The 9,825-nt window shown below is 46.6% G+C and overlaps 1 protein-coding gene across 4 annotated transcripts in view; it reads left to right on the top strand.

Annotated features, from left to right (window-relative positions):
- Positions 1 to 254: 254 nt before the first annotated feature.
- Positions 255 to 9,825, top strand: part of GPR155 (G protein-coupled receptor 155) — a 57,898-nt gene continuing 48,327 nt past the window's right edge. For 2 of the 4 annotated variants that reach the window (XM_088472499.1, XM_088472615.1), the window contains exon 1: positions 356 to 567. The gene's annotated coding sequence lies outside the window, so the exon portion shown is untranslated. Of the gene's footprint in view, positions 333 to 355; positions 568 to 9,825 lie in introns of those variants that run through there. The other 2 variants (XM_088472547.1, XM_088472673.1) reach the window with 2 other exon arrangements.

Raw genomic sequence — 9,825 nt, 5'->3', positions numbered from 1 at the left:
TAGCATGTAATAGTTAAATGATACAAGCTGAATGGTTGCTATGGGCAACTTTTCCATTGGTCCCCGTTAGAAGGTTTGATACATCACCACCACAGAACACAAATGTAAACAATCTACAATTACACTGTGACAGCCAGGACGGCAGCTCAAGAAACCATTAAGTTCTGCTCCTGTTCATTGGTCACCACTGACGTCAATCACACAACTCAGCATTATCATTGGTAGATGCCTATTTTCCCAGGCAGGTTCCTCCCCTTTGAGGATCCCGTCAGACCATGTGACTGAGCTACTCTTTTCTCATTGGCTGCATCGCTGGAGTGTCGCAGGCACTGGTAAGTGCATGAAAGCTGCCTTCCTATTGGCTACCGGCCAGTTTGATACAGAGTGACGTCAGGTTCTCCCTTTGGAGAATGGAAATGTATTACGCAGTAGAAGTTACGCAACTCTAAAATATATTTTTTTGGAGGGGAGTAGTGACTGCATGGACTGGACCGGCGGCATCATGTTTCCCCCACGGCGCAGGAGAACCACGTGATGCCGGGGCTGACTGAGCTGCCAGGCGGACAGGTTGGTGCATGCAGCGCAATTACTATACTCTGCAATGTCAATGGGCAGCCGGACTAACACACCATAACAATGCATGCCTGCCTGACAGTGCGCACTGTGCTGCTTCTTGCCTGTCTGACATGGCTGGGTGCTTGCTGATGTGTGTCTCTAAGCAGAATACATGCAGCTTAATTCACTTGCAGGGGGATGTGACGGAGAAGCATTTACCTTCAGAGCACAGATCAGTCCAACATGTGAACCTGTCATGTACGAATTGGGATACGTTTAACATGTGCGAATCATATGGGTAAAATGCATTGGACTGTCCACTGTAGGTTTGCTGGAAACCAGATTTTAAAAATGTAAACTCCCCCCTCTTCATCAGAAATGGCACCAGTGCCTCACACAACTATCAGACAATGGTTGTTGATATAGGGGAAAAAAAGGTGAAATTTCAAAGCTTAGCGTGTCAGTTATGCTTCTAGTGAGATCATGGTCTTGGTATACTCCTCTTTCAATCTGCATTGTGCTGTCACTCAGATTCTCTCTTACGGGCCCATTTATCATTCAATATTTGAGGTAAAATCCCAGAAAACACGTTTTCGGGGGTTTAACTCAAATACTAAGTATCCCCCTCCGATACCTGCTGCAATCCCTCCATTGCCGCTGGCAGCCACCTCCCCCATAGGTTTCTATGGGGGATGCCAAGCATTCCGGATATTGACCCCAGCAGCTAACTCCATCTGAAGATAGCGTTAGCCGCTGTAGTCTATGGGGACTTACCGCATATCAGCCGGCAGAGGGATCTCACGGAACCCTCCGCCGGCAATGAGAGCCGCTCATGTGCAGTCCGCGGGACTGCACACGTGCAGGAGCCCCGACTGCCCTCTGGAGACATCGCAGGGATGGGCTCCTTTCGGAGCCCGTCTCCCTGCATGTCCCGGATAATACATCCAGCAGATGGGATCATATTTTGCAATGCGATCAGGGGCGTTACTGGCATGCCCTGATCGCATTGCAAAAGCGATCCTTGATAAATGGGGCTCTTAGGTTCTTTGCCATGCTATTTATTTCCTACCAGTGTTCTCCAGTTGGCATTGTTGGTTTAGGGACCCCTTGCTGTGCCCTCCCTGGCCTGCTTTCTTTACTGGTCACAAGCTGACAATGCAACTACAAACTCTGAAGAGCATGTGATGCTGTATATCTGTAATACATTTGCAGTATATAAAATCTGTCAGCTGGCAATATGTAGTTAGCTGGTGCTTTCATGTGTGGGATAAATAATCCAGGGAACCGATGGTTATTTGTTTTATCTTGTATCATGTGTTTGAATTTCATATATATTTTGCCATTGAAACCTTTGTAGTACGCCAAAGATGGCTGTAATTTTTCTGCATATGTATAGTGCATTGAGGACCTCATTCAGAGTCGGTCGTTGCGGCCGCACGGTCGTACACCACCGATGTTCGCTAAACTGCGCATGCGTAAATTTCGCAATGCGCCTGCGCAAACTAGCTGTTACGATCAGAAATTTCTCTCTCCTTGAACACAGCCAGGTCGTTAGTTTGAGTGACAGATTGAACCGTTTGTGGGTGGTAACAGGGGAAGGTGCTTGAAACCGGGGGAGTGGAGATCCGAACGCAGGCGTGCCTAATTATGCGAACGGCGTTTAATGGGAGTGCATAATTAAAGTAGTGTCATGGCACAAGTGACATGGGAGGATTTTACACTGACTTAATCGTAGTGCTTAAGAGAGGGTATGGTCAACCTTAAGCTCTACGACCAGCTCCGATGGTTCCCGATGCTCGCGATTAATCCTTATATCCCAGGAGATGACGTGTGTTGTGAACGAGAAGGGGGCGTGCTTTAGGCTTACGGCCGCTTCTTACCTTCGGATCGTTCAGCTAACGATCTCATCTTAGGACCGCAACTTGTGATCGCTTCATTTGCATATCCGGCCCCTTTCCTCTACGACCATGCGGCCGCAACGACCGACTCTGAATGAGGTCCAGAGTCCTTTTGCAGAAAAGCGTTATATAAGTACTATTAATATCACTAAGTAAAAATGGTAGTTTGGAAAAATAAAGGGCTGTGATGTGCTGGCTAATACAGTCCACTGCTCTCTTTAGTGAAATTGGCTAACTCCTATCAATATGAGTACTGATAAAATAGTCTCAGCCAGTTCTGTTCTATTATAACGTGCTATATTTCTGTATCATTCTTTACAAAACATTACATTTGTTACATTCCTTTTAGCAGAATGCTTATGTAAGTTTAGAATTATTACATGACGATTCTAGTTACACAACTACAGCAGAAACATTGACGTTGCACTACCACTACACGGTGAGTTTTGTATAATATAAGTTAACTATACATAATACATTAGAAAAAACTACTAATTCTTAAACCAGGTTCAAAATGTAGAGGTAAGGAGAACACTAAAGAATGTTCTGCAATGGTCTAAATGGGGTGATTACATGGTTAAGTTAATTTGTGAGACACTAGATGGGCTAAAGATACTGGGGTGGCAAGAAATTGGACTGATAAGATGACTTAGGGGACTACTAATAGATTTTGTTGGTTATCTGTATTGTTTATATAGAGGATGCTGCTATCCAGATTAAATGTATAATATATAGAAGTATTTGAATACATAAGTATACAGGCAGTACTAATGCGTGATAATTATTTTTAGTGAAGGTGCCCGTGGAGTTGGATAGATAACTGGTTTATTCTGGGTGAAAATGTGCAAGTTCACTAGGACAGTGCATTTATCATGCAAATACTTCCCATGATAAATTTCCCTGAAGATAACTATTAATTATAATAAGTTATACCCCTTTCACACTGCCAGTAGTAACCCGGGTTATTGCACGTGAATGCACAGCAACCTGGGTTATTGATCAGTGTGATACCCCTTTTACACCGACCTGAAAATCTCGGGTTGATGCACATGAGTGAGCATCAGTTTTGGATTTTTGTCAGTGTAAACGGATCCAACATGGGTAGCTTGCAGGGTTGGCCACAGGTCGATCCCGTGTCACCCTGCAGTGTAAACTGTGCGATCTGGGTCACGATGACCCGGATCGTGCCGCCCGATTGGCCGACTTCAGTGGTACTTGGAGATTACATCATCTCCAAGCGTCCACTGCAACTCCCGGAAGAGCCGGGTCACTGCAGACCCGACTCCGGTGTAAACGGTGCCGACCCGGGCATAGCCGGGTTGGTGCCGCGGTGTAAAAGAGGTCTTTCCCAGGTCTGATCTGGGTTGGAAACGTCTTCCAAATCCCAGGTCAGACCAGGGACTTTAGTGTAAAAGGGGTATGAAAGGGACCAGTTGAATTGACCTGGAATTTCAACCCGGCTCGCAATGCAGTGTTAACTGGTAAGCCGGGTCGATGAGACCCCGGTCCTGTTCACAGCATAGGAAGAGCCAGCGCTTGGAAATTATCTCAACTCCAAGTGCCGGCTCAGCAATGGTGTAATTGACACAGTAATAAGCCGGGTCGGGCCGCCAGTATGAATTTGGTCCCAGCCGGGTTGCACCCAGGATGGGAACCATGTACAAAATCCTGGGTGCGACCCGGAATTGTGATGTGAAAGGGGTACTAGCTGCTGCTAATTGTTGTGTAAAGGCTCATACTCTCTAGACGATATGCTCCATGAGTGATATAATCTAGTGTTTAGCCTTTATCACCTGGGCTGTCCAAGCAAACGATAATAGCTTACACACTGAATGATATCGTTAAAGATATCGTTTAGTGACGTCATCCGGCCACATCCCCGAACATGCAGAATCTGACAATATCGTCAGGTTGCCCTGCAGGTTCAAGTGATGGAAGACATTGTAAATGATCTGTGGGAGCGCGCATCGTTAACGATATTGTGCATACACACTGGGTGATCTGAATTCGATATACGGTATTGTAATCGTCCATAACATTCACTTTTATCGTCTAGTGTGTATGCCCCTTAAGGCTGCTACGTACAGACCGGCATAATTGTAGAGCACATTATGACCTTATTGTAGGAGTGTGTACAAGGACATTGCATCACTGTTTGGAGACCTGGCACCAGAATATATACCAGGCTTTGATGCATTGTTTGCCTGATTTCAACACCATTGTGTTCAAGACTAGCTGTTGTATCGGTGTGTCCGATTACTAATCAGAAAAGTACAGGTATTGTGAAAACTCTTTAAGGCTATATACACACTGGTTTTAAAGTTCTGCATTTCTTAAGGTGCCCACAGACATAGCGATGTGATCACAATCCCACAATGTGTACGATTTCCCCTGAACTCTCCCCAGGCAGCTCCCCATCAGTCGTGGTCACGATTTGGAGTAAGAAATGTCCAATCTGACTTAAGATCTATCGTGCATCCAGTGCATTGTGTCCCTGATTGGCAAATCTGCCCTACAACATGGCAGATCTGAAGATGCGATGTACGACAAGTGGGGATGTGCATTGGCAGCGTGATCGTGAGTAGAAACTCACGATTTGGGCATATTTTACACGATTTGTCGAAATCTGGCAAATCGGGTAAAAAACGCTAGTGTGTGGCCAGCTTAACACATGTTAAGCGCATGTAAACTGATAGAAAAAAAAATGATACCAAATGAGATGATACAAATTAGACTTTTGATGTGCAATGGGCTGCAGTGCCTTTTATTTTATTTAAGCTTGTTCTGTTTCAATATGTCAACATAGTTAGAAGCATACATTTATCTCCTTGAAAGCTCATTGTACACACAATGAAAAGCGTTTACATATGTTCCAGCAAGTCGACATTCAGAATGTCGACAGCAGAAGCTATTTTGTTGACATGGTTAAAATGTCAACATCTGCAAAATGTTGACACTGTGATAATGTCGGCATTTCCGTTAGTGTTTGGGTTAGGAATAGAAATAGACAATAGCCAATGTCAACATTTCATCAATGTCAACATTACATCAGTGTCGACTTGATCAAGATATGCCACACCCGGCTTAAACATCAAACCCAATGACCCCACACTACTTCAGAGCAAATGAGACAAGGTGCTGAATAGTACTGGTTCTCATCACACTGGTGTTGGTGGCTGGTTAATGAAAAGTCATAAAATCATATAAGCTATTTGGTTGAACTGTTAAATTCTCCTTTGCACAAGCTATGAAATAAACACGTTAGGATGGGAGTAAACTTTATCTGGAACTGCCCTGGGTTTTTTTTCCTGTCTTTTTAATTTTAATGACATTATTATTAAATATATAAATATTGTATTATTACTTATGTTGGGTATACACTACTAGATATATTGTTCGATCAAATGTAAATGATATGTTGGTAGCCGATATATCAGGGTGTTTGTGTGGGAGACCCGGTGACCGCCCGTCCACTGGCTGTAGGGACCACCAACACTGACATCACAGCTCGGCAGGCAGATTTAAATGCCCACCCATTTGTAATGTCTGGGCGGATATATCGAGCGGCCAATTGGAAAGTGTTCTCAAATCGACCGCTAAGTCAGCACGACGGCCGGTTGGCCGCTCTGTCAAGATAGTGTGTACCCAGCATTAAAGTCGGCCAGTAGTCCAGCAACAGCAACTAGCTATTATCTTCTAGAAGGTGCTGGATAAATGAGAAGTAGAATCTGATTGGTTGTTATGGGCAACATCACTTCTATAAATGTGCCCCTTTAGTAAATATACCCCTAGGTCTTAGTTTGTGGAAAGAGCTACTTCTTATGACTTTTCCTTCCTCTGAGGAGATCCAGGTTATCACAGCACGCAATAGGAATGGCGGTGGCAGCTTTCGTGCCGCTCGAGTTCTGTTGCAGATAGAAGTTGTCTGCTGGTCTGTGTGCTCTTCACTATAACTGTTAGCTCTTGTCTGTCACTGAGCTCGCCTGACAAGCAGTTCCCTCTTTTTATTTCTGTATTTCTCCCATTGAGCCCTCGCTCCAGCTGTGCAGATTCCTTTTTTCTTTCACTTCCTCTCAGTCCCCTCTTTTTCATTCTCTCTCTTTATCTCGGAGTCTCTGCTTCCCCCTGACTCCAATCATGTGATTTTACCATAGCCACACTCGCACTGCCTGTGCCTCACACCACTGAATTTAATTAGAACTTATTTGGAGGGCGCTGCAGTTGTCAGGGCCCTTTTAACTCCTTACAGAACTTCTATCCCTGGCAGCCAGTTACTGCTTGCACACATTTATACTTGTAGAGCATGCTAAAGCTTATAGGACTACAATCACCAGCATACCATGTCAGCCACGGAGACACTGCAGTAGCTAATAGTAAAAGGCAAAACAATAAAAATACACATGCACCGATTTGTAATGGTATTTTATTTAAGATAAACGCTGTATAAAAATCCATAAACTCTTTGTTAGTCCCCTAAATGCATAGGGCAGAGGTTCCCAAACACCACCATAACAGTCCAGGTTTTAAGGATATTCATGCTTTAGCACAGGTGACTTAATTAGTACCTCAGTCAATTTGATTTCACCAACAGGAATCAAGCATGGATATCCTTAAAACTTGGACTGTAATGGCAGAGTTCGGGAAACTCTGACGTAGGGTTTTGCCTTTCTTCTGTCCTGCCTAGCAATCAAGATAAAATAACAGAAAATGACAAGGACTTGCTCCTTGAGGGGCTGCAGTATAACTGTATATTAGGGATCCAATACGTGAACAACCTTTTTGGCCGGACCGTGAGAAAACCACCCTATCGGGCACAAGCTTTTTTTTTTTAATTGGAGGGATTTTTGACACGTCATGGATAAACTAATCTTGTCTCATCTGTGTCAGTATTTGTCACAACACATTGTAATAACCTCTGTTTCTACTTCAGGGTCCATAGGGGGTCCACAGTGTTGACCTTGGGGTATAGCTGGATCTGGATCCACGGGTACCACGCAGTTAAAGCTTTAGCTGCTCCCAGGATGCACTTGGGTCCATCTTCCTCTATACCCTGCCCTCGAGCCACAGGCACCTCAGTTTTAGTTGGTGCCCGGCCGGAGTTGGGGCACCTTGCAGGAGCAGCCCCCAAAAGCTTTTTTTTTTTTTTTTTTTTTATTTGAGAGTTAGTTTGACTTAACTATTTTACTAGGCTCTTTAGAGCGTCAGCGACGGACTGTCTATACAGACGTCCAAGCTGCCGCTCCAACTCCCCGCTGGGGGCCGCGACGCCAGTGCCTATCTGGGGATCACGGCGGGACTCCAGAGCCTGTACTAGCAGGGCTCTGGGGCTTTCCCTGGACTGCTGCCGGAGACACCAGGGAGAGTAAGGTAAGCCACGAGTCACTGATTAGCGGCGGCTCGCGGGTTCCTCTAAATGCAGTCCGATGCCCCCGGTTCTGGGGGACAGACCGGGGGTGCTAGCGGTGACGGCGGGCTCCCCTCCTAGGTGGCATACCCCGTGAGACCACTAGACCACCAGGGTAAAATACGCGGCAAGCGGGAAGCCGGCAACCCTGGGATTAGTAGCTAGCCAGGGGATGAAGCCTTCCCTGCTTAGTGGGTCCTCCCCTCAGCTCAGCGCGCCTTTCAGCACGCAGTCTGGCGTCCCTGAGCTGCAGATTACTCGGCCACTCCTCCTCTGAGGTCTCTGGCGGCCATTTTCTCTAGGTGGCAGCGCTGTTCTCTGAGGGAGCATGCGGACCGGTCCCCCTGTGTACCTCCCCCCGTTAAAGGACAGCGTACACAGCGCTACAGCCCTCCCAGACACTGAATCTGGGCGGTTGAGTGTAGTGAAAGGTGCAGTGAGTATTATCTTCCTGCATGGTATGTGACTTTTGCTAGTGCTGCCTGTCTGTGCTTATTCCACTTACTGTCAGCTTATACCTATCCCTTTCCTTCTCCTATAAGGCCCTACAGGTGTGTGGGGGAAGGGCGTTTTTCTACAAACCTCACCTATATAAATCAAGTATTGGTGTGGTCAGTCACATACAGTTGTGTGTGACACAGTGCCATATTGTGGGCTGTTGTTTAGCACACAGGTGAGTGCGCCGGTGTGACACTATTCTTCTCTATTGGCACATTATATATATATATATATATATATATATTTTTTTTTATTTCTACAATATATTTTGTCATGTCTGAGGAGGAGATTGAGCACTCCGTGGCTCCGGTGTTGTTCTCCTGCAGACGCTGTTCCAGTGATCGCGGTGAGCCAAAAAAATGTGGGTCCCAGGGACCCCTCACTTTAAAGAATCGGGGTCCTACCTGACATTTTCTGGGTCCCATCTAAATCCCATGAAAAATGTAGTAGATGAAATTGGTCCTGGTAGGAAAAAAAACAACACATTTGCCCCATATAAAGAAAAACACACACATTGGCCCAGATAGGATAAAAAGATACAACCATTGGCCCTGATAGGATAAAAAAAAAAAAAAACACCAACACATTGGCCCCCATTGGAAAAACTATAAACACATTGATTCAACTTCATGGCACTGCTGCCTGCCCTCCTGTGTCACTGCATCACTGTAGCTGGAGGCTACGTAACCACATCACCGTCTCTGGGTCATGCAGGATCGGGCTGCATCTGAATCGCATGGAAAAGTCCAGCGCTGCCAAACTACAAAGGATAGAGCACTGTGGGTGCAGGCAGGCTTACTTCAGAATATGTGGGACCAGTATAAATTAAATTAAACAAGTAGAGCTCCCCAATCAGAGGCACACAGATAGGGGGAAGTGGGCAGATGCTCACACAGGCTGGGTGGGCAGAGGCACACATGGGAAAGGGGGGGGCAGAGGCACACATGGGAAAGGGGGGGGCAGAGGCACACATGGGAAAGGGGGGGGCAGAGGCACACATGGGAAGGGGGGGCAGAGGCACACATGGGAAGGGGGGGGCAGAGGCACACATGGGAAGGGGGGGGGCAGAGGCACACATGGGAAGGGGGGGGGCAGAGGCACACATGGGAAGGGGGGGGGCAGAGGCACACATGGGAAGGGGGGGGGCAGAGGCACACATGGGAACTGGACACTGGACAGCAACACACATTGGGGGCTGGGGCCCTGGACAGCGACACACATTGGGGGATGATGAAGAGGCACACATGGGGACTGGGGCACTGGACAGAGACACACATTGGAGGCTGGGGCAGAGGCACACAAGAGGCTGGAGTTGAGAGAAATGTATATATCCTCGGGGCAGCTCTCCAGACTCCCCAGGGCCTGGCAGCAGTGACATCGAATCGGCTGCCTGTCATTACAGTGCACTGGCTGCGGGGAGCTTTCAGTCGGCTCTGCAGCATGTTGTACATCGGTGCGGTGAGCAGTCTC

The sequence above is a fragment of the Taudactylus pleione genome, unplaced genomic scaffold, assembly GCF_031769625.1.
Source record: "Taudactylus pleione unplaced genomic scaffold, aTauple2 ptg000004l, whole genome shotgun sequence".
NCBI lineage: Eukaryota > Metazoa > Chordata > Amphibia > Anura > Myobatrachidae > Taudactylus > Taudactylus pleione.
This window is presented reverse-complemented; position numbering and strand designations above follow the sequence as displayed.